General features: G+C 43.9%; 1 protein-coding gene across 2 annotated transcripts in view; it reads left to right on the forward strand.

The window, feature by feature from the left end:
• FGGY (FGGY carbohydrate kinase domain containing) overlaps window positions 1-26,618 on the forward strand; it is a 291,415-nt gene that overhangs the window by 60,652 nt on the left and 204,145 nt on the right. The gene's annotated exons all lie outside the window — the stretch shown is intronic.

Consider the following 26,618-nt stretch of genomic DNA (forward strand, 5'->3'; position numbering starts at 1 on the left):
GGTATTTATAAAGCGCCAACAAATTCTGCAGCGCTGTACAATTAGTGGAGGACGTACAACATACACAGACAAATACAAAAGGTAGAGAGGGCCCTGCCCGTAAGCTGATATTTAGACATTTAAGCTCTTTAATACACAGTGCTTAGCTAGATAGCCCGTGAGCTTACAATCTAAAGGATACCATGGGGATCTGAGACAAGAGGTAGCAGAGGAAATTTGGAAGCATTGGCATTGTTTCTGTATTGGTTACATAGTAATCTAGTTTAATCAAGTCCATCAAGTTCAACCGTGAAACCCATTATTTTATGCTGATGATCCAAAAAAAGGCAAAAAAAAATACCAATTGTAGCCATTTGCAATTGTACCACAAAGAAGGAAACAATTTATTCTTGCCTCCATAATGGCAATCATATTTCTCCTTGAAACAACAACCTGTTCACATGCATTTCAATTATATCCTTAAATATTCTGTTTTTGCAACAAAGCATCCAGATCAAAAATAAAAAAAATAAAACATTCATAGAATCTGAGAAAACAACCTGACAGTTGTTCCTGTTGTGATCAAGATACTTTGTTGTTGTTCTGATCTCTGGTATCCTAAACCCAGCCTATTGATGTTAACCCTGTATTTTTCTCTTTTTCCCCATGGGTAACTTTATATTAAGTTCCGCAATCGTAAGACCAATAATGCACCATTCTATGATGTTCCTGCTGTTTCCCATTTGTGCATCCTGTGGTTATATCCTGCAATATGACCCTGACATACAACCACATGATTTAACCAGCATTGTCATTTTACCTGTGTAACAGATATTTGCTGTGACATTTCACCCCTTAACAGAGGAATATAAAAGTTAGAGATGTTTCTTTCTCTCTCATTGAAAATATAAGAGTTGTACTGCAAATTGTCGGGGACCCAAGCTGTTATTGAACTGTTACCTTCCAAGTGTCACTATTTAGCAGGGACAGTGTCTCTCTTTTTTTATCCTAATGTTCCTCTTTTCTGGGAGTTCCTAATTGTTAGCATGCATGTATAACAGAGGTCCACAGCAATAATAATCACAGTAAGGTGTCTTTAAACTACAATAAATGTGCTCGGATATCACTGTGTAAATAAGATACATTGCTCTAAATTACATTTTATTTATATAGAAAGACCATTTGAGCACCATGGTTCATCATTTTGGGCTTTGGATTTTGTAAGGAATTAAATGAGCTCAACCCTTCCAGACATTTACCCAGGATGGTGTCTAGATTTGTGTCCAGATTTGGAAATAGTTACATTAACGATGGAAAATCAAAAGCTGTTCTAAAGGTTGAACTGTCCCAACCACGGATTTTTAATAGTATGTTTACATATCCCCTATATTTAACAAATATGTTTTTGTGTGGACTGAAAATAAAATTAAATAGAGATATCCACACAGCTGTATCTAACAGTATCCTAAAGCAGGGCTCCTTTATCTTGGCTCCCAGGCAGTCGTCGTCATAAACATTTCCCTTTTATACCATTGAAGATATAGAATAGACTAAAACAATGTTTCTGTTATCCTGCTCATTTGCATTGTCTGCCCTGGCCATGCCTTGACTAAACTGGATTGTATTATCACAAGGTAAATCTTTAATATCGTTAACCTAGATAGGAATCTGAGACTCACATTAAAAAAACGGTTAAAGAAACACTATATTGAAAAAGAAAATTAATAACCAGATTGTAGATATGCCCCATGTTTTCTTATGGAGTACTGTATATGAGATTGTCGCCTACAATAGCTGCATATCTACACTGGTAGATATATCACTGGTACACAGAGTATGCTGTGCTGCTGGAAGCAGGTTCTCTCTAGTGAAATTCCTGCCACTTTTGTTAGCTCAATGGAGCTACAAAAAACTCCCTGGCTGTTACCAAAGCTCTGATTTGCAAATAATTATGCTTGGAAAAAAACAACCTAAAAGCAAGTGTGTTCTGTGTCTGGAGTATTCCTATAGTTTATATATAATTTAGAAATCTGAAGCTTTAGCGAAAGTAACTCCCGAGGGTATCCCTTTTTCCTTTAAAGTTCAATTTCTGTTTAATATCAGCCCTTTTCATAACAATAGCTGAACAGCTGGCCTGTAATTTCATCTTCACCATTCCTATCAAAATACAGACTAGCAGTTCTTATCCTAGATAGATCAAGTCAGTCGATTTTTGTTTGGACTTATATTTCTGCTTGAGAAGTATTTTTTTGATGTGGATTTCAATTCCAAAACTGGATTTAAGTAAAGATCCAGAATATAGATAGCTTTAAAGGGATATGTCAAGCATCATAACTACTACAATCTACTGTAGTGGTTAAGGTGTCGGGAGCGCCCCAGAGTAGGCTGTCAAACTGTCTACCCAATCAATCATAAAAGGCATTTACCTGCATTCATTAATCAAACCTAACCATACTTGTTTGTTTTTTTGTAATTCAACAAAAACTTTTCTTTCACGCATGAAAAAAAAAAAGGTCTATGGCCAATTTTATCAAACAATAAAATGTAAAAAAAAAAAAAAAATAGGTATCTAAATGGGTACAGGAAAGCCTACTGAATTAGTTAGTGTCTGGACACATCCCTTGCTGATGCTTGCATTTTTAAAAATGCTTATTTAAATGCTAATGCCACACCTGGCAATTTATTTGGATAAAAATAAGACAAAATCTCACGGTAATGCATTCTGTCAAAAAGGAACCAATTCATTCCTCACTTAATTAGCAATTCAAAAATGTATTCAAAACATTAAAACAATGGCAGATAAACAGTCTAATCTCACCCACCAGAACATATTTTATTTCCAGTATTTTGGCATAAGAGCTTGCAGCCAGTTTCTATTGCTCCTGCACCTTATTGTTCCTAGTGAAAAATCGTTCCTGCCTTCCTTTCCCCATAATTCTGGTATAGCTAATGTGTTAGTTATCCTCCATCAAGCCTCTGTTATTATTAAAGAGGAACCAACTTTCAAACGTTTTTTAACGTTATGTTTCCTTATTCCCCTGTATTTAACAAATATTTGTTTGTAAGGTCTGAAATAGTAAATTCAATGTTAAACTCCACATAATTCTCCCTTCTATCATTCACTTTCACACTAACTTCTCTCATTAATACAATATCCATATCCTTCTGTCCCTGGCAACACCATCTTAATTACTTCCACTTTACTCCCCTCCCCTCTCTATTCATCCCATGCACTCTACATATACCTTTCCAGCCTATCTCCTCCAACTCCTCCCAAATCCTCTATACCTTCCTACAAAACTTTCAAATCCTACTTCCGCCTTCACTTCCTTTCTATCCTTCTGCTCCTAGCAGCTGGTGATGTCTCTCCAAACCCCGGTTCCATCTCCGCAAACCCACCATGTACTAACTCAATGAACCCTCCAATCTCATACCCATCTCATGTTACTCTTCCTCTAAATCCTCCTTCAATACTGCCCTCTGGAATACACACTCTGTTTGCAATATTACAAAATCCACTGCTGTCCATGACCTCTTCATCTCTCGTTCCCTATATTTATTAGCCTTAAAAGAAACATGGCTCTCCCCCTCTGACACTGCTACCCCTACATCTTTATCCTTTGGTGGTCTTCAACTTACCCACAACCCACAACCCACAACCCAAGACATTCTGAATGTAAAGTAATGGTGTAGGGTTTCTCCTCTTACCTCACTGCTCTTTAAAACCTCTACCCAACCCCGCCCCTCTTCCCTCTCTATCCTATCATTTGAAATTCATTCCATCACCTTTTCAAACTCTTCTCTGCTAACATTGCCGTTATTTATCGCCCCCTGGTTCCCCTCTCCTTTTCCTTGACCACTTTGCTGCCTGGCTATCCTACTTCCTCTCTTCCAATATTCCATCCCTAATTCTCGGCGACAATATTCCCATTAACCCACCTTGGACCTTAGCAACCTCTAAACTACTTTCAATTACTTCCTTACCAATTACCTTCCTCGGGTTATCGCAGTGGGCTAATCCTCCCACCCATGTAGTTGGCAATACCCTCAACCTCATTTTCTCTTATGCATGTACTGTATCTAATATCTGCAACACTCCATTTCCTCTCTCTGATCACTATTTCTTATCGTTTGCTCTCGAGTACCCCCTCACCCAACAACCTCAGCCTAACCCTCCTCAACTCAGGAGGAACCTTAATTCTATTGACCTCCAGCAGCTGTCAGCTGATATTGATTCACAACTCATATCCATCCCATCCCTCTCCTGTCCCTCACTGGCCATCTCCACATATAACACTACCCTCACCTCTGCCTTGAACGCTGCAGCCCCGCTCTAAACATGCACCTTGTGCAGGACACGCCCCCAACCGTGGCATACTAAATCAACACGCTACCTGCAAAGATGCTGCCGTTGTGCTGAATGCTCCATGAAGGAAGTCACGCACCTAGTCAGATTTTCTCCATTATAGATTCATATTGTGTTCATGCAGCGCAGCCCTTGCCCTCGCCAAATAGTCATACTTTTCCTCTCTCATTAGTTCATGCTCCCACACAGTGGCGTACACAGACCCATGGGACACCGGTGCGAAAACTGATCCGTGGGCCCACCCCCGGTGGTTACACCGCGTGAGCCGGGCTGCCACACATGGCGGCAGGCACCCGGTTGCCACACATGGCGTCAGGCACCTGGTCGCAGAAATGACGGGCCCGGTGGCAGTTGTGACCCCTGTATGTATGCCACTGTACACACACACACATACAAACACAAATACATACACCACATACATACAAACACACACAGTGACACATATATACAGACACACACATACATACAAACACACACATATACATACACACACACAGAGACACATATATACACACACATACATGCAAGCACACATACATAAAGACACATACATACACACACACACACAGACACATATACAGACACACACATACAAACACACACATGCACAGACATACACACACACACACACATACACACACACAGAAAGAGAAACATACATACATACACACACATATACCCTCATGTTTCCTACCTTTTAGATGCAGGAGGGTGACTTCCCTGGGGTCCAGCTGTGGCTCGGCCTGATGGGAGTCAGAGTTCCCACTCTCACTCCCTCCTCTCTTCCTCCCGCGCGGCTCTGTCTGAAAGGTGGGGGGAGTCACCGGGTCAGTCACTTCCTCCTAGCATCTGATGTCATCTTAGGAGGCCCGGTAATGCTGTTTAAGCGCCGCCGCGCTGACCGGGCCCTCTGGAAATCCATAGCCATCGGTGGACCTAACAGCATGGGCCACCTGATGGGCCCCTTCACGTGTGGCCCCCGGCTATTTTACCACACGGGCTGGGTTCGCAACACATTGCAGCAGGCACCCGGTCACAGGGGTCCACAGGGCGGCCGGGCCCCCTGGAGTGACGGGCAAGGTAGCAGCTGCGCCCCTGTATGTACACCACTGCTGCCGCAATCCTTTTAACTCTCTTCTTCGCCCTGCTGTGGCCACCCCCCAAACTAACCTTACAGCCGATGGCTTTGCATGCTACTTTACCGACAAGATTGAACAGCTAAGGAAAGAATTCTCCCCACCTTGCCATTCTCTTTCTCAACAACACATAGATCAGGCCTTTCCTACCCTTCAGACTTTCTCCCTGGCTACTGAACAAGAGGTTGGGGGTGTGCTTCTCCTTTCCTCTCGCCCCACCACTTGCCCGCTCGATCCTGTCTCACCTCACCTTATCAGATTTCTCTCCCCTTGTCTTGTGCCTTCTTTAACACACATCTTCAACTGCTCTCTCTCTTCTGGCATTGCCCCTGCTGACCTTAAACATGCCACTGTAGTACCTATCCTGAAAAAAACGTATTGAACCGTCCTCCCCCTCTAACTATCGTCCCATATCCCTGCCCCCTTTTTCCTCAAAGATTCTGGGAAGACTTGTCTTTACCTGTATGTCTCACTTCCTCAATTCCAACTCTCTCCTTGATCCTCTTCAATCTGGCTTTTGCCCTCTCCACTCTACTGAGACTACTCTTATCAAAGTTACTAACAACCTAATTGCAGCTAAATCCAAAGGCCACTACTCCATACTAATTCTTCTTGAACTTTCTGCTGACTTTGACACTGTAGATCATGCTCTCCTTCTTCAGGCTCTTCAATCACTCGGTCTCTGTAACTCTGTCCTCTCGTGGAATTCCTCTTCTCTCTCCAAACGCTCATTTAGTGTCTCCTTCTCTAATGATACCTCCTATGCTCATCCCGTCTCGGTTGTCCCCCAATGCTCTGTCCTTGGTCCTCTTTTATTTTCTTTTTATACTGCCTCTTTTGGCAAATGTATTACCTGTTTTGGATTCCACTTCCATCTGTACGCTGATGACACCCAGATATATCTCTCCTCCCCGGACCTCTCCCCTGCCATCCTGCAACGTGTCACTGCTTGCCTTTCTTCCATCTCTGACTGGATGTCCTCCCTTTTTCTGAAACTCAGTCTCTCTAAAACTGAGCTTCTAGTCTTTCCTCCTCATAATACTGATCCTCCTCTTTCACTCTCCCTTCAAGTTAGTGGCATCCACATACATCCATCCTTGCAAGCACGCTTTCTTGGCGTCATACTTGATTTTGGCCTCATCTTCAAGCCTCGCATTCAGTATGTTGCGAAATCCTGTAGATTCCATCTTAAAAACATAACCCGCTCTGCCCGTAACTTTCTCATGTCCGCTGCTCGCACCGGTACGGCCAAATCACGCTTGCAGGACTTCTCGTGGGCGGCTCCCTTCCTATGGAACAGCCTGCCTACCACCATCAGACTCTCCTCTAGTCTTCAATCTTTTAAGAAGTGCCTTAAAACCCATCTCTTTCGGAAAGTGTATGGCCTCCCAGAGTAACCTCTACCTCACATACCTGTCTCTTCCTATTTCCTAAAAGGCTGCACTCTACTCTCTCCTCCAGCTCTGCTTCACTCCCAAATTATTTGATTGCTATTTCCTGTCCTAATGTGTTTGAGCAGGGTCCTCTTCAACCTATCTTTCCTGTAGGTCTTCTTTGTCACGGTAATATACCCCAACACGCAGGAATAGTTCAACAGTCACGAGACAAGGACAGAGTTCGTCTTACCGGACCTTAGAATGGCCGGACTAGGACGAGAGAAAGACAGAGTCAGAACAAGCCGAGGTCAAGGGAACTGAGAGACAGCGTAACGTAGAACAAGCCGAGGACTGGTACACAGAGAACAAAACAGCGGATAAGCAAAGCAAGGATAAGGAGAGAGCGGAGTCAGGAACAAAGCCAAGGTCAAGCACCAAAAAACCAACTGAACGATACAAGCACTAAAGGAAACTGGACAGAAACCACGATAGGGCAAAGAGCAAGGGAAACAGGTGAGTATAAATACCCTAAAGGTTCACTTAGATTGGCCCCTGTCATATCCACGCCCCCAAAACGTGAGTGTATGGGGAATGTGGCCTGACAGGGGCCAATGGGAGACTGATTCTAATTTAGTCTCCCACTGTCCCTTTAAGAGCGCGCCCGAGACGCGCGGCGCGCTCTTAGTGTCGGGCGGGACATGTGACCGCTTCTCGCGGTCACTGCCCGCCTGACTGATCCCATCGTTGGCTGAGCCGCGCGCGGCTCGTGCAGGAGCAAGACCGCGCGCGGCGAGAAGAGAGGACCCCGGCCGGCCCCTGGAGAGGGTAAGTACCGCTACAGTACCCCCCCCTGAAGACACGCCCACCGGGCGGGGAGGAGCAGGCCTGGCAGGAAAACGAGCGTGGAAAGAACGCACAAGGCGAGGAGCGTGAACAGCGTCAGCGGAAATCCAACTGCGTTCCTCAGACCCATAGCCCTTCCAATGTACCAGATATTGGAGGCGACCCCGAAGCAAACGAGAGTCAATTACAGCCGCCACTTCAAACTCCTCATGGCCCTCCACCGAAACCGGAGGAGGAGGGGGGACATGCCGAGTATAACGGTTGCACAGGAGGGGTTTTAACAAGGAGGTATGAAACACGTTAGGAATGCGTAAATTTTTTGGAAGATCCAATGCATACGAGACAGGATTAACCACATGCAAGATACGAAAAGGACCAATAAAACGAGGGGCCAACTTCATAGAAGGCACACGAAGACGAATATTGCGAGTAGAAAGCCAAACCCGGTCTCCCACAGCATAGGATGGAGCCGCCCTGCGATGCTTGTCTGCCTGAACCTTCTGGCGAGCAGCTGAGGCCACCAAAGAACACTGAACCTGCTCCCAAGTATTACGTAGACTAGCCAAATGTTCGTCCAGAGCTGGCATGCCCTGTAAGGAGAATGCAGCTGGAAGAACCACGGGATGCCGGCCATAAACAACGTAAAAAGGGCTGTTACCGGAGGATTCATGAGCAGCATTATTACGAGCAAACTCAGCCCAAGGAAGAAGGTCAGCCCAATTGTTCTGATGGTGGGACACGAAACAGCGAAGATACTGCTCCAGAGATTGGTTGGCACGTTCAGCAGCTCCATTAGACTGGGGGTGGTAGGCTGAAGAAAACGAGAGGGAGATACCCATCTCTGCACAAAACGCTCTCCAGAATCTGGAAATAAACTGGCTACCCCTATCGGACACGATCGAAGTGGGAATACCATGCAACCGAAACACCTCCCCGGCAAAGATAGAGGCAAGTTCCTTGGATGATGGCAATTTGACAAGAGACACAAAATGAGCCATCTTAGAAAAACGATCCACAATCATCAGGATGACAGTTTTACCATTAGAGGGAGGTAATTCAACAATAAAATCCATGGATATATTGGACCATGGCCTCTCGGGTATGGGCAACGGATGCAACAACCCACAAGGAACTCTGTGGGAGGACTTCATACTGGCACAAGTGCTACAGGCATTAACGTAATCGGTGACGTCCTTGCGCAAGGAAGCCCACCAGAAATATCTAGAAACTGCTGAGACTGTCTTAGAAATACCAGGGTGTCCAGCAGTTCTAGTGTCATGATATAATGACAAGATGTCTCGTCTCTCTGGTATATCAACGAATAGCTTATCAGCAGGCCTCTCCTCAGGAGCCAAGTTTTGTTTAGCCTGAATAGTCTGTAAGAGAGAAGACGAAATAGAAAGAACAGTAGTCGCTATTATTCTGTCAGGCGGAATGACAGGGGTAACATCGACCTCGAGTTTGTCAGTAGTCTCGAATTGTCTGGACAGAGCGTCAGCTTTAGTATTACGATCACCCGGTCTGTAAGTGATTATGTAATTAAAACGAGACAAAAACAGAGACCACCTGGCCTGCCTAGAAGACAATCTTTTTGCTTCACTAAGGTATGAGAGGTTTTTGTGATCCGTTAAAATGAGGATAGGATCCCTGGTACCCTCTAGCAGATGTCTCCATTCCTTGAGCGCCAAAATGATAGCAAGGAGTTCACGATTGCCTACATCATAATTCCTCTCTGCTTTGGACATCTGTCTGGAAAAGAAGCCACAAGGGTGTAACGGCTTTTCAGGTGAATCTCTTTGAGACAAGATAGCACCTACCCCTATCTCAGAAGCATCAACCTCAAGAATAAAGGGCAGTGAAGGGACAGGATGCTGTAAAACAGGAGCAGAGGCAAATGTAGCTTTCAAGAATTCAAAGGCCTCGAGTGCTTCTGGTTTCCAGACATGAGTATTACCATCCTTCTTGGTCATTCTGGTTATAGGCGCTACAATGGCAGAAAACCCTTTAATAAAACGCCTATAATAATTAGAGAACCCCAGAAAACGCTGAATGGCTTTCAAACCCTGGGGTAGAGGCCATTCCATAATGGCAGACAGTTTCTTGGGATCCATACGAAAACCCTTGGCAGAGATTATATAACCCAAGAATTGGACTTCAGATTGATCAAATGAACATTTTTCGAGTTTGCAATAGAGACCGTTAACCAGAAGAGTTCTCAACACTAATTTAACATGCATGTGATGAGTCTGTAAATCATTAGAATAAATTAATATGTCGTCCAAGTATACTATAACGAATGTATGTATAAATTGACGTAGGACATCATTAATAAATTCTTGAAAAACTGCTGGGGCGTTACAAAGACCAAAGGGCATCACAGTGTACTCGTAGTGGCCACTCCTGGTATTGAAAGCAGTCTTCCACTCGTGATCCTTTTTGATACGTATGAGGTTGTAAGCACCCCTAAGGTCCAATTTAGTAAAAACTGTGGCCTGTTTAAGCCTATCAAAAAGTTCTGTGATCAAAGGTATGGGGTACGCATTTTTGACGGTGATTTTATTAAGGCCCCTATAGTCAATACAAGGCCTTAATTCGCCATCTTTCTTAGATACAAAGAAGAACCCAGCCCCTGCCGGGGAAGAGGATCTTCTTATAAATCCCTTCTCTAGAGATTCCTTGATATATTCCTCCATAACCAGATTCTCCTGAGGAGATAAAGGATATATTCTCCCTTTGGGAGGCATCGTACCAGGTAATAAATTAATTGCACAATCGTAAGGCCTGTGAGGTGGCAATCTTTCAGCCTCCCTTTTATCAAAAACAGATTTAAGAGACAGGTACTGAGAGGGTATGACCGTAGGCACGGGAGGAATATGAGTAGAATTCAAAGGGGTGACTTTAACAACACAAGACTCTTGGCAAGAATCACTCCAAGAAACTATTTGTCCTGACTCCCAATCAATGGTGGGATTATGAGTACGTAACCAAGGATACCCTAACACGAGGTGAGAGGAAGGAGAAATAATGATCTGAAACCGAATGGTCTCAGAGTGTAACACCCCTGTAGACATATGAAGTGGAACAGTTTTGTAACGGACCGTTTCAGCATACAAGAGGAAAAATCAGTTTAGGCGATAATCCCCTTTTCCATAGACCAGCAGCTACTATAAGCACCAACTTCCCGAACTCCCAAACTGCACGAATTCACCAACTCTCGAACAGCAGACACACGAACCCTGGAAGCAGCCGAACAGGAAAAGCCATACGAACAGCTTACACTCCTGGCAGTCGGCATACAGTCCCCTTCCCCCAAGAAAGAGACAACACTTCAGCTTCAGGGTTAAGCAGGAACTCATTTACTCAGGGCTACCTGCCCAGTATTTATGCAGGTCTCCCACCTGGTGGACACTCCCCTAGGGGACCAAATGGAAGACTGTAACAAAGGACAGACATAAACCAATTACAGACACACAGCAGTAAACATTCCCACAATACATCCTGGTTTCCTCCCTTCTGCCCTGGAGATAATTGGAGAAGTAATCCAATTACCTCCCAAGCCAGAAACCAAACTCCATTACACATGTGGGAACCTAAATACAGTATTATGTTTTAAAATATATAAAGTCACTTTGATTACACTCAACACAGACATGTTACATATCCCCAGATAGCTCAGGTCTGGGTGCACATTATTAGGTGAATGGCACCCAGACTACATGAATACAGTTTAATCGCCATGGAGCCAAAGTCTTTAATCACACAAATAGGCTCCATGGCATGGCTATCTGGGTTACTACAATTCACATGAAACATAAAATACAGAGTGAACGGCTGTTCGGCTACATCCCCACGAATAGGAACCAGGAGACGGACGGCTCAGCGGTGTTCGTGCAAATAAGTGTCCATTTATAGTTCCATAGAATCCTCGCTGAACACCGCTGGTCTTTCGCACGATTAAAATGGCCGCCGCCTCGTGGTCGGCAAACGAACAAAGGCCACCCAGCGTTCATCAATTAAGCTGCGGTTAACCGCAGCTTCTGGGCGGTTAATTGACGGCACACTCCAGCTCCTAGGTGGTCCCTCATACGGTAGTTTGTTCGGTAGCTGGAATCCACCGAACACCCCGGCTGAAAGGCACGAATATGCCTTTCTGCAGGTAACATAAGCTTTTTAAAGTCTGGTCCATAGTCCAAAGGAAGCAGGCGAGCAACCAGGCTTCTCCAGCTCATAGTGGCGAGGTTGGTTTCGCCACACTTCTCCCCTTTACCAATTAGACTAATAGGGTACCTGACCTCCTGCCGGTCAGTGCCCTGGTTAGTCCAGCAACCCACCCACAAAACACAACTATTAGTACAGCCCCCCCACAATAACTGGGTACTACACCTGAAAAAATTACAAACTTGTCCAGGTCCAGGTGTCTCACCATGACTGTGTGGGGAACAGTTAGGCTGCCTTGGTGGGTTGCTGAGGGGGCAGAGACCAGCGGTACTCTGTCCTGGTGCCAGCACTACCACGGGAGTAGTCTGGTTGGAGCCTGGTTGCTGGAGACTGACTGTCTCCCCTTTAGGTACATAGCTCGGCTGCCGGAGGGGGAGACCGACTGTCTCCCCTTTGGATACATCGCTCTGTGGCTGGGGGACAGGACCGACCGTCCCTACCCCTGGTGCTGTAAGTGCAGAGACTACGGTCCCATCTGCACAGATGTGGGGCTTAACATCTCCCCTTGGTGGGTTAGGCTGCCGCTGGAGAGAGGGTGTAACAAGCTCCTCTCTCTGGATGGTAAACTGCCGCTGGGGAGAGGGGTTAGCAGGTTCCTCTCCCTGGCACTCTCTCTGCTGGTGGAAAGGGGAACCAGCTGCCTCCCCTTTCATTCTCTTGTCCGGCTGCTGGGGTGCGAGACTGACTGTCCCTGCTCCCTGCAGGACACACTGCCGCTGGGGAGGAAGGACGGCACCTTCTGCTCCCTGGGACAGACACTGCCGCTGGGGAGGATGGACGACACCATCAGCTCCCTGGGGCACACACTGCCGCTGGGGAGGGAGGACGCTGCTCTCCTCTCCCTTCCCTTCACACTGCCTTCTTGGCACATCACTTTGCTGCTGGGGGGCAGGAACAACAACCTCTGCCCCCTGTAACTCAGCCTGCCGCTGGGGAGGAAGGACTGCACCTTCGGCTCCCTGGGACACACACGGCTGCTGGGGAGGATGGACGACACCATCAGCTCCCTGGGGTACACACTGCTGCTGGGGAGGGAGGACGCTGCTCTCCTCTCCCTTCACTTCACACTGCCTTCTTGGCATATCACTTGGCTGCTGGGGGGCAGGAACAACAACCTCTGCCCCCTGTAACTCAGCCTGCCGCTGGGGAGGAAGGACTGCACCTTCGGCTCCCTTGGACACACACGGCTGCTGGGGAGGATGGACGACACCATCAGCTCCCTGGGGCACACATTGCCGCTGGGGAGGGAGGACGCTGCTCTCCTCTCCCTTCACTTCACACTGCCTTCTTGGCATATCACTTTGCTGCTGGGGGGCAGGAACAACAACCTCTGCCCCCTGTAACTCGGCCTACCGCTGGGGAGGAAGGACTTCACCTTCGGCTCCCTGGGGCACACACGGCCGCTGGGGAGGATGGACGACACCATCAGCTCCCTGGGGTACACCTTTGAGTCCCCGAAACGCACTCTGCCGCCGGATAGGGCGACCGATACCCTTGGCTGGATCTGCCATGAACCGCAGGTACTCATCTACGTGTCTACTCACGAGCTGCACGTATTTCTCCGGGGGGTTGGGTCCGAAGAAAATCAGTCGTGATCTCAGCTCTTTGTCAAACTCCTCCTGCGTGTAGCTGGGTGCCATGCTTGCTCTGCTGCAGTTGGTTCCTTGTAGATAGGGGCGCTGTACGGGTACTGGCGTTGCCCTCACTTTGTAATCCAGGAATGGTGTTGTCTGTAGCTGTCCCTCTGGTTGTAGGAACGATCCCACCGCTGCCACCAATTGTAACGGACCGTTTCAGCATACAAGAGGAAAAATCCGTTTAGGCGATAATCCCCTTTTCCATAGACCAGCAGCTACTATAAGCACCAACTTCCCGAACTCCCAAACTGCACGAATTCACCAACTCTCGAACAGCAGACACACGAACCCTGGAAGCAGCCGAACAGGAAAAGCCATACGAACAGCTTACACTCCTGGCAGTCGGCATACAGTCCCCTTCCCCCAAGAAAGAGACAACACTTCAGCTTCAGGGTTAAGCAGGAACTCATTTACTCAGGGCTACCTGCCCAGTATTTATGCAGGTCTCCCACCTGGTGGACACTCCCCTAGGGGACCAAATGGAAGACTGTAACAAAGGACAGACATAAACCAATTACAGACACACAGCAGTAAACATTCCCACAATACATCCTGGTTTCCTCCCTTCTGCCCTGGAGATAATTGGAGAAGTAATCCAATTACCTCCCAAGCCAGAAACCAAACTCCATTACACATGTGGGAACCTAAATACAGTATTATGTTTTAAAATATATAAAGTCACTTTGATTACACTCAACACAGACATGTTACATATCCCCAGATAGCTCAGGTCTGGGTGCACATTATTAGGTGAATGGCACCCAGACTACATGAATACAGTTTAATCGCCATGGAGCCAAAGTCTTTAATCACACAAATAGGCTCCATGGCATGGCTATCTGGGTTACTACAATTCACATGAAACATAAAATACAGAGTGAACGGCTGTTCGGCTACATCCCCACGAATAGGAACCAGGAGACGGACGGCTCAGCGGTGTTCGTGCAAATAAGTGTCCATTTATAGTTCCATAGAATCCTCGCTGAACACCGCTGGTCTTTCGCACGATTAAAATGGCCGCCGCCTCGTGGTCGGCAAACGAACAAAGGCCACCCAGCGTTCATCAATTAAGCTGCGGTTAACCGCAGCTTCTGGGCGGTTAATTGACGGCACACTCCAGCTCCTAGGTGGTCCCTCATACGGTAGTTTGTTCGGTAGCTGGAATCCACCGAACACCCCGGCTGAAAGGCACGAATATGCCTTTCTGCAGGTAACATAAGCTTTTTAAAGTCTGGTCCATAGTCCAAAGGAAGCAGGCGAGCAACCAGGCTTCTCCAGCTCATAGTGGCGAGGTTGGTTTCGCCACAAGTTTCATGAGTGATAACTGGAGAGCATAATGGTCTACCATCTATGGCCTCAACGGCCAAGGGTGTCTCCTTCTCTCTGGTGGGTATGTTATTCTCTTTGACAAAACTGGAATCAATAAAGTTTTCGGCCGCTCCGGAATCAACCAGGGCTAGTATATTCCCTGCTATGCAGTTACTATCAAGGTGCAGGGAAACAGGAAGAAGTAATTTATTAAGAGGCAAATGTGAGGACTGTGATGTCACACCCAAGGCCAGTCCTCTATACGGACTTAGGTGCGATAGTTTCCCGGACGCACGGGACATTCTTGTCTCATATGACCCCTCCTACCACAATAAAGACAAAGTCCCTCCTTTCTCCTATAAAGCTTTTCAGCGTCAGTGAGTTTGGCAACCCCTAACTGCATAGGTTCCTCCTCAGAACTTTTAGATCCCTCGGGAGTCTCAGCTCTAGGGGAGTTAACGGGAAAAAAATGTCTATTTCTGGACCTGGTGTATAACCTGTCACGGATCCTGTTATCTATATCGATAAGATAGTCAATCAGGTCCTCCAGGGGTACAGGGAGGTCCTTAGCTGCTACCTCATCCAACATAGTTTCAGACAGACCTTCCAGAAACGCGGTAGTAAGCCCATTATTAGTCCAATCTACCTGTGAGGCCAGGGTACGGAACTGAATAGCATAATCGGCTACAGATTTAGATCCTTGCTTTATTCTCATTAATGCCCTGGCGGCATTTTTTGACCTTTTAGTCGTGTCAAAAGTTCTACGAAACGCTGCGAGGAAGCTAGTGAAGTCGTGTACCATAGGCCCATTAGCCTCCCAAATAGGATTTGCCCATTCTAGTGCCTTATCCGTAAGTTGGTGCATAAGAAAACCCACCTTAGATCTATCAGTGGGAAATGAACGTGGGTACATTTCAAAGTGGAACTCCACTTGATTAAGGAATCCCCTACATGTCTTAGCGTCCCCTCCATACCTAGGTGGCGGGGTTAGATGTGCTGAAGCATTAGGCATATTAGCAGTATCTGGTATAGGGTTTACAGGAGGCGCAGGTACAGGTACCGGAGCTGATCTGGATAACAGTGTCTGGATGGCTTGAGCCATTTGATCCATACGGTGATCCTGTTCTGCGAATCTAGCCTCATAAGTGGCCATCTGTTGTCCTAAACCTGCGGGGTCCATGGCCCTATCGTAATGTCACGGTAATATACCCCAACACGCAGGAATAGTTCAACAGTCACGAGACAAGAACAGAGTTCGTCTTACCGGACCTTAGAATGGCCGGACTAGGACGAGAGAAAGACAGAGTCAGAACAAGCCGAGGTCAAGGGAACTGAGAGACAGCGTAACGTAGAACAAGCCGAGGACTGGTACACAGAGAACAAAACAGCGGATAAGCAAGCAAGGATAAGGAGAGAGCGGAGTCAGGAACAAAGCCAAGGTCAAGCACCAAAAAACCAACTGAACGATACAAGCACTAAAGGAAACTGGACAGAAACCACGATAGGGCAAAGAGCAAGGGAAACAGGTGAGTATAAATACCCTAAAGGTTCACTTAGATTGGCCCCTGTCATATCCACGCCCCCAAAACGTGAGTGTATGGGGAATGTGGCCTGACAGGGGCCAATGGGAGACTGATTCTAATTTAGTCTCCCACTGTCCCTTTAAGAGCGCGCCCGAGACGCGCGGCGCGCTCTTAGTGTCGGGCGGGACATGTGACCGCTTCTCGCGGTCACTGCCCGCCTGACTGATCCCATCGTTGGCTGAGCCGCGCGCGGCTCGTGCAGGAGCAGGACCACGCGCGGCGAGAAGAGAGGACCCCGGCCGGCCCCTGGAGAGGGTAAGTACCGCTACATTCTTGTAATTGTCCTATTTATAGTTAAATCCCCCCTCTCATAATATTGTAAAGCGCTACGGAATCTGTTGGCGCTATATAAATGGCAATTATAATAATAGCTGTAATTACTTCTATCCTGTAACTTAGTGCCTCCATATTTTCTATATAAGTGCTTCCTATCTATTTTGAGCCCTGACCGTGCCAGGACTGAAGGAGATTTTAATTTTAGTTACTACGTTTTGTGCATTTAAAAAGAAAGCAGAGCATTGCATAAATAAAATGCTTAAATAACCACTGAAAGTACCAAGACCACTTCATCTTAATGAAGTGATCTGGGTGCAGTGACCCTGTAGTTTTAATCCTGCAATGTAAAACAGTGTTGCTCGGTATAAAACAGCCATGTTAAATTGCCCATGGGAAAGCATTGGATTGGCTGGGACTGTCAAGGCAGATCAGGATCAGAGCCAGCACAAGCCAAACACAGCCTTGGCCAATCAAAATCTCCTCATAGAGATACATTGAATTGATGCATCTCTATGATGAGTTGTGTCTCCATGCAAAGAGTGGAGACACTGAATGTAGTTGTATCCCTAGACTGTAATGTGAACACTGCATTTTCTCTGAACAGACTATGTTTACTGCAAAAAGTCTGAAGGGCATGATAAGCTGTAGTTGTTCTGGTGACTATAGTGTCACTTTAAGCTGGGGTGTGCCTGAATCTAACTAAAAACACTCTGTTTTCCTAATGCTATAGTGTTCTTTTAACAAAAGATTTGAGTGGTTTACACAGTGATATAAAAGTGCAGAGAAGAGCTGGTTCCCCTTTAAGCACTAAGAAATGTGTTTCTGTTACAATCCAATTCCTTTCAACTTCAGGTCATTTTTCATAGTTTATTTCAGGCTTTTAGCTGATTGCACACAGTCTACATATAAACTTAAGCAGCTGATTTAATAGAGCTGCTATCATGACAATAAAACCCTAAGCCTTTTCGGCTATTAATAATTTTAACAACAACAAATTAATTTGTTACATCCCTGCAGCTCTAGGTACCAAGCACGAGCTGACCCCAGAATTTCTAGCGGTTTGCAAAGTCATCCAAATATCTGTTCACATGGAAACCATTACATAGTTACATAGGCTGAAAAGAGACACACGTCCATCAATTTCTGCCTTTATGACGTTACTAATTGCTGCAAAGCATGTATGTTATGTGTAGACACTTAGTGTATCATTTCTTTAATTCTTCCAGAGAATTGGAGGCATAAAGAAGTCCTGAAATGGTTAAGTCTGTCATTATTTAATTAGCGCTAAGGGTTAAGAATTGAGACTCATTCCCAAAACCCGAGTACCGCATGTCTCCTTTGTAGTATACTGTACTGTTCTTGCTGTCTCAATCCAGACAGGTCACAGAGATGATAAGGGAAGAGTCTACGCAGATATTTCATTGGCAGTTGGCCACAAGTGTTGAACTGTTGGCCAAACATGAAGTCATTTCAGATTGGAAACCTGGAAACTAAGCCGTGGCAATGTGTCTTAATTTGACAAACGAAAGGCTACTTGATAAACAATGAAACGAGGGTCATACGGAGACATCTTCTCCACCAGTTTCAATATCATTTGAAACAATGTAATGTGAGAACGGCTTCTTGTAAACATGGGTCCACCTCCTCTTCACAGACAGATTAAGCTTAGTTGAGCCCTTTTTTTTTTTTTTTTTGGGCCTGAACTTGAAACTTGAGAATGTATGCAGTCTTATTTTATTTTGGGAAAATGATTTAAAGGATTAAATGCGGTCTTTTTCTTGCTGTTAAGCAAATCCTTGATTTCAGTTGTATGTTTTTTTTTCTTGGAGTAATTAGCAAATAACTATTTGATAATTATGGTATGGGTTTTTTTGTTTGTTTTTTTAAAGAGCAATGTTTTTCTACAACTACCAATATTCAGTAGATAAACAATTTGAAATACAGTCAGCTTAGGGGTTTATTCACCACACAGTGCAGTTAATTAAAAACTCATTTCAAATATTAGGCCGATGTAGTGAGATTCCTGGAGTTCTCCAATAAACTCTCATACACACTGCACATTGCTGTAAATTTTATTGACAATGAGTTCTATGATGACCTCTCATACATGCTGTGCTACATTGTGGATTGTATTGCTGTGAAGTTCTGTGTTTCACTCACACTCTGTGTTTTAGTGTTGTGAAACTCTGTGTTTCACTCATTACTGTGAGTTTTATTGCTTTGGAGCTCTGTGATAGACTCCATGCATGCCGCACAATATTGTGAGTTTTATTGTAGTGGAGCTCTGTGATACACTCAGACTCAATGTGCATTACTGTTAATTTAATTGCATTTGAGCTCATACAGTTTGCACATTATAGATTCACATAGCACATGCATTGCTCAGGAACCATACCAGCTGTAGAAGAATTGCATAGAGCAGATTAAACAATATGGACCAAGTTCCATTGCAAGTAATACAGTATCAACCTGAAAAATTATGACACAACCCATGAATATTAGTTTATTATTTTCAATTGGTGCTTACAATGCATGATATGGCTATATCAAGCTGCAATACCTGAACATCATTCCATGTTAGGTGCTATTAAAGATATAAACTTTACATTCTGTGTACGTTCCCTGGTTTCTTTTTATACCTTTTGTAAATCCTTATTATCACTTCATTTATTAATAAATGCCTCATCTGGGTAATTTATTCCATTTCATATCTTTTTTTTTTTTTTAATGATTACATCTGATGGGTTACTTGAGTTGCAAAGAAGCTTGCCCGTACTTCAGGTTAAAATGTTTTGTGTGCAAAGTATAGTTGAGGGTTCCATCTGAAATATAAGTCTTTCATTAAAAAAAAAAACAAATCAACATCCTCAGAACAATTTGCCAATCAAATGAATCTTGAAAAAAGTCTGCAAACTGTTATAATATATTATGGACTCAAGCGTCTTCCATTATACAGTGAGATATTTTGTCTAGTAGCATAATACATTTTATCTCAAACTTCAAAGACCCTTCGTTCCCTGCCTGAGATAGTAATATCATTTTGCCAACCTTTTGACCTTTAAAATACATACTTTCTTGTTCAATCCATCAAATTCTTGTAACAACCATTTATGATCAAGGCCACTATGCTTTCACGACCAGATCTAAAGACTACAGGTAGTTCTCACACTTTTGCGGTAGCTCATTTGAATTTTGGAAAGGTCACCTGACACCCATTTGTTGTTTGACATCCAGACCCCTTTAACCTGAATACAATGCAAACAAGCAGATTGCTTAAAGTCACACTGACAGCAGAAAGGTTAGGTTACCTGTAATGTCATATGGTCATCTGATAATCATCTATTACAGTGGGGCAGTTTGTGGCCCTGTGGCTGTTTAATAAATACAAATCTTATCAAGTAATTCAATATTTCATAACCACCCCAATCAATTCTGCTACAGAACCATAATATGTCATATTTATAGGCTGAATAATCAACTGTCTACTCCAACACACAATAGCACAATAGATAGATAGAAGGACAGACTGAGAAATAGAGATAAAAAGATATAGATAGGCGTAAGTAAAGATAAAATCAGGATAATCCATCCAAATGCATTTTATTATCAATATTTTTGCATGCAGGGCCGGTGCAAGGATTCTTGATGCCCTAGGCAGCAATCCATTTTGCCGCCCCCTCATGAAGGCAATTACATTCTCTCACAGGTTTATTTACTAAATTCTGAATTGTAATGAACACACTGCGTAGAAACCCTCATCCAGTATATGCATCCATATAAACACACTGCCTAATACATCCATCCACACAGACTGCCTATTACATACAATCAACCATATGCACATTACATAAATCCTCACACACACACACCGCCTAATAAATACATTCATACACTCATACCGCCGAATGCATAGATCAATAGACACATACTGCCTAATAAATATATCCACACACTCTTTTTCAATGCATTTGGTGCTGTTTCATTTGTAATAATATTGAGATTTAATTTATGTTACTACTAAAAAAATTTCGGTTTAATATAGAATTCTATTAACATATATTTTAAATATAATTTAATATATAAGTATCTAATTACATGGTCACACACACACTAGCACACACACTGTCACACACACTCTGACATACATACACATTTTCACTGACATGCAATGTCACATACACATTCTCACTAACACACACTCTCACTGACATACATAGTGTCGCTTACACACTCACTGACATACAGTGCCAGTTACACACACAAACACTGACATACACAGTGTCACTCACACACTTTCACTAACACAGACTCTCACTGACATACAGTGTCAGTTACACATTCACTGACATACACAATGTCACTAACACACACACAGTGACACTCACACACTATCACTGACATACACACAGCTTCACTGACATACACACACTCACTGACATACACAGTGTCACTTACACACTCTCACTGACATGCACAATGTAATTTACAGTCACTAACACACATAGTATCACACACACACACACACTGTCACTGACATGCACACACAGTTTCACTTACACACACACTCTCAGTGACATTCACAGTGCCACTTACACACTCTCACTAACACACACACTGTCACTCAAGCACAAACTCACACCACTTTACATATAGTCACACTTTATTTACACACACAAACACAGCAATTCAATAAACACAGACTAATTTACCATCATGCACTCATACACATAATCAGTTCCCCTTACCTTCAGATGGACCATTCATAAGTGCTGTGAATGGAGCAGAGCGGTCCATCCTGCAGGTAGCTGGTGCTGTTCCTGGTGGAGGGAGCAGGAGAGCCGTGCACTGTGAGCACATGCTGCTTCCTGCTCCCCTCAGAGTGCTTCCGGTGTTCACAGGCAGGAGGCAGCCGGGAGACCAAGTCATGTCCCGGCTTCCCCTGCCTGCTGGAAGCTGAGTGCTCTGCTCGTGTGCTGGGGTTACAGCATATCCGGCTCCCGAGCAGGCAAGTGGCTGCAGAAAGAGCCCAGCAGCTGAATGACTGCGCTGGGGGGTGGCTAAGAAGCCGCTCGCCCAGCACACCAGCCCCAGGTAGCAGCAGAGCAGCCCACCAGGAAACCTCCCGGTGGGCGCCCCCCAGAGGCCGGCGCCCTAGGCGAATGCCTTATTCGCCCCCCAGAGCGCCGGCCCTGTTTGCATGGTACTTTGAAATAGGTTTCCACTGGGCATGTCTACTCTTCTAAGTAGAATCCAGTCTCTTCACAATGCTGATACATCCACATTGTTATACACAATACTCTGTCAATCATTGTTTTGCACACTGCTCTGCCAATCATTGTTATATGATCTGCCCTGTCAATCATTGCTATACACACTGCCCCGTCAATCATGGTTATAGGCACTGCCCTGTCAATCACTGTTATACACACTACTCTGTCAATCATTGTTTTGCACACTGCTCTGCCAATCATTGCTATATGATCTGCTCTGTCAATCATTGTAATACATGCTGCTCTGTCAATCATTGTTATACACACTGCTCTATCAATCATTGTTATATGCACTGCTCTGTCAATCATTGTTATACACACTACTCTGCCAATCATTGTTATACATTCTGCCTGCGTACTGCTCTGTCAATCACTCAAATATGCACTGTCGTATCAATCATTGTTATACGCACTGCTCTGTCAATCATTGTTATATGCACTGCTCTGTCAATCATTTTAATACGCACTGCCCTGTCAATCATGATTTTACGCTGCTCTGTCAATCACTATAAGACACACCGCCCTGTCAATCATTGTAATACGCACTGCCTTGTCAATCCTTGTTATACATACTGCTCTGTCAATCACTGTAATACACACTGCCCTGTCAATCATTGTTATATGCACTGCTCTGTCAATCATTGTTATACGCACTGCTCTGCCAATCATTGTTATACATTCTGCCTGCGTACTGCTCTGTCAATCACTCAAATATGCACTGTCATATCAATCATTGTTATACGCACTGCTCTGTCAATCATTGTTATATGCACTGCTCTGTCAATCATTGTTATATGCACTGCTCTGTCAATCATTGTTATACACACTACTCTGCCAATCATTGTTATACATTCTGCCTGCGTACTGCTCTGTCAATCACTCAAATATGCACTGTCATATCAATCATTGTTATACGCACTGCTCTGTCAATCATTGTTATATGCACTGCTCTGTCAATCATTTTAATACGCACTGCCCTGTCAATCATGATTTTACGCTGCTCTGTCAATCACTATAAGACACACCGCCCTGTCAATCATTGTAATACGCACTGCCTTGTCAATCCTTATTATACATACTGCTCTGTCAATCACTGTAATACACACTGCCCTGTCAATCGTTGTTATACACGCTGCTCTATCAATCATTGTTATAGACACTGCTCTGTCAATCACTGTAATACACACTGCTCTGTTAATCATTGTTATACATAATGCTCTGTCAATCACTGTAATACACACTGCCCTGTCAATCGTTGTTATCCATAATGACCTGTCAATCGTTGTTATACATACTGCTCTGCCAATCACTGCAATACACACTGCTCTGTCAATCACTGTAATACACACTGCCCTGTCAATCATTGTTATCCATACTGCCCTGTCAATCGTTGTTATACACACTGCTCTGTCAATCACTGTAATACACACTGCCCTGTCAATCGTTGTTATACACACTGCCCTGTCAATCGTTGTTATCCATACTGACCTGTCAATCGTTGTTATACACACTGCTCTGCCAATCACTGTAATACACACTGCTCTGTCAATCGTTGTTATACACACTGCCCTGTCAATCGTTGTTATCCATACTGACCTGTCAATCGTTGTTATACACACTGCTCTGCCAATCACTGTAATACACACTGCTCTGTCAATCACTGTAATACACACTGCTCTGTCAATCACTGTAATACACACTGCCCTGTCAATCATTGTTATCCATAATGACCTGTCAATCGTTGTTATACATACTGCTCTGCCAATCACTGCAATACACACTGCTCTGTCAATCACTGTAATACACACTGCCCTGTCAATCATTGTTATCCATACTGCCCTGTCAATCACTGTAATACACACTGCTCTGTCAATCACTGTAATACACACTGCTCTGTCAATCGTTGTTATACACACTGCCCTGTCAATCATTGTTATCCATACTGACCTGTCAATCATTGTTATCCATACTGACCTGTCAATCATTGTTATCCATACTGACCTGTCAATCGTTGTTATCCATACTGACCTGTCAATCGTTGTTATCCATACTGCCCTGTCAATCTTTGTTTTATGTTCTGTTCTGTCTATCGGCATAGAGAGCATAGAGAGGAAGATAATTTGAAACAATATTTCCGTTTCTCCTTCTCTAATTCAATGTGTGCTGTGGCTGTGTCCAGACTGAATTGTATTGACCTGGATTGTGATGTCGATTTCTAAACCTTTAATACATGTTTAAAATAAAATGGAGCATGACATGAAAAAGAAAAAACCCTAATGCAAGTTATAGGTGATTTTCAATGTTGTATTGAATGGTGTAATTTCCAGTGACAGTTCCCTTTTAGCTAGATAACATTGCTATGTCTGCAGCCACGTGAGGTAGCAATTATGTTACCACTAATTTTGTTTTACCTGTGAAAGTCCTTGGAATGACATGCACACGATTTACTGGCAACATTACTGGATAAAAACCTGACTGTAGCACATCTTGCCTGTTCAGAGCACCAACACCCAGTCCTATTTGAAATGCTGCCACAACCTAGGGAGCGCCTGTAAAATATGGGTTGTGTGGCGAGTCCTTTTTAACTGCAAATACACTCTTAACCCCTTAAGGACACATGACATGTGTGACATGTCATGATTCCCTTTTATTCCAGAAGTTTGGTCCTTAAGGGGTTAAAGGGACACTATAGTGCCAGGAAAACATACTCGTTTTCCTGGCACTATAGGGCCCTGAGGATGCCCCCACCCTCAGGGTCCCCCTCCGGCCGAGCTGGATGGAGAGGAAGGGGTTAAACTTACCTCTTTCTCCAGCGCCGGGCGGGGAGCTCTCCTCCTCCTCTCCGCCGCCTCTCCTCCTCTTCGGCTGAATGCGCGGCAAGAGCCGCGCGCGCATTCAGCCAGTCCCATAGGAAAACATTTACAATGCTTTCCTATGGACGCTGGCGTCTTCTCACTGTGATTTTCACAGTGAGAAGCACGCAAGCGCCTCTAGCGGCTGTCAATGAGAGAGCCACTAGAGGCTGGATTAACCCTAATATAAACATAGCAGTTTCTCTGAAACTGCTATGTTTATATAAAAAAGGTTAATCCTAGAGGGACCAGGCACCCAGACCACTTCATTAAGCTGAAGTGGTCTGGGTGCCTAAAGTGGTCCTTTAAGCAGCGAAAATGATTTCCTTAGCTTGCTGCTGCTGTTGCTGCCTTTATACGTAAATCTGATTAAAAGTGTAACTTGACCATATTGGCACAAATGTATTGACATCAAAAACGGAACTGCACACAGACACACAACCAAACCATACATTTTGTAGTGCATCCCAGACTGTGGAGGCTACAAATCCCATATCACCTGATAATGGAAAGAAAATTTCCAGGCACAACACGTTATCAAAGTTTAATCAGGAACAAAAAAGCAAAGTTTTGGTACTTATTAGCCTATTTTAACAATTCTTTTCCAAAACCTCATGGTTATTTTTATCTAAAATGTATAATACCTGCATTTTTTGTATCTCTAATTATATTGTAATCTTTGGTTTGATGTGGTTGTTTTTCTATTTTTAACTTCAGGTTTACTAAAGATTATGTTTAATAATCATTTTAATCTTCACAGAGCTGCAGGTGGTCAGTTTGGTCCGTTTTAATTCTTTCTTGTTCAACATTACTCTTGTGAACTATGCAAACCCAATGTGAATTTTAATCTGTTTTAATAAGCTCTCACAGTTGTAAATCAATATTACTTACCCAGTATTTTTTTTTTTGTAATTGTAAAACATGTATGTGGCCTAAATAATGTATTAACATTGTTTCTGCAGTGAGTCTAATTTAATTATACATATTACGATTCTGAATTAAAAATGAGGTGTTTGTGCGGGCACAGTGGGGTGCACGAGACTAAGTGGGGGCCATCTGAGACATCGAACCCATTAGCACATTTTTTTCAAACATTTCTTTCATTTTTATCATCGTGTGCCACTTAGAGGTGATGAAATATACATGAAAACTGACAGATTGTTTTATCCCTATGAAGTTACTTTTACTGGGTCAGCATTACTTGCATCTTACAGTATATAAGTTACAATAATAATATTAATTGTAAGGCAATATATGTTTAGATTTTTTTTAGATAATTTTTAAAAATCAGTTTTATAAATGGTGTGTGTGTATGTGTGTAAGCTGTGTTTAATTGATGTTTTTTGGGGTTTCCAGCAAAAGGTCATGAGATTACTTTTTTCTTTTAACATTTTGTCAAATTATGTTAATGCATTGAAGAGGACAAAAAACATACATGGCAAAAAAAACAGTCACACTGTTGGTATACTATTAAGATCTGCTCTGTTGTAAAAAAAAAAAAAAAATGTATCGTCTTCTACAAAATAACATTGTTTTGTAACAAAGTTTTAAAAATCTCCCCACCGCAGATATTGCTGGTTCTTTTGCTGATGTTTGTAATTGCAGTTGTTTGTGGTATGTTGTATATACATACATGTGAACTTACTGGTTTAAATGTATCCACTCTCTGCCAGGCTTCACCACTTCTTGCCCCCATAGGAGAAAAAAAATAATTTGTCTGGTGCAATACTTTTGGATCAACAGCAAAAGCATATGTGAGGAAGGCTGAACTTGA

Source organism: Pelobates fuscus, chromosome 7 (assembly GCF_036172605.1).
Source record: "Pelobates fuscus isolate aPelFus1 chromosome 7, aPelFus1.pri, whole genome shotgun sequence".
Classification (NCBI taxonomy): domain Eukaryota; kingdom Metazoa; phylum Chordata; class Amphibia; order Anura; family Pelobatidae; genus Pelobates; species Pelobates fuscus.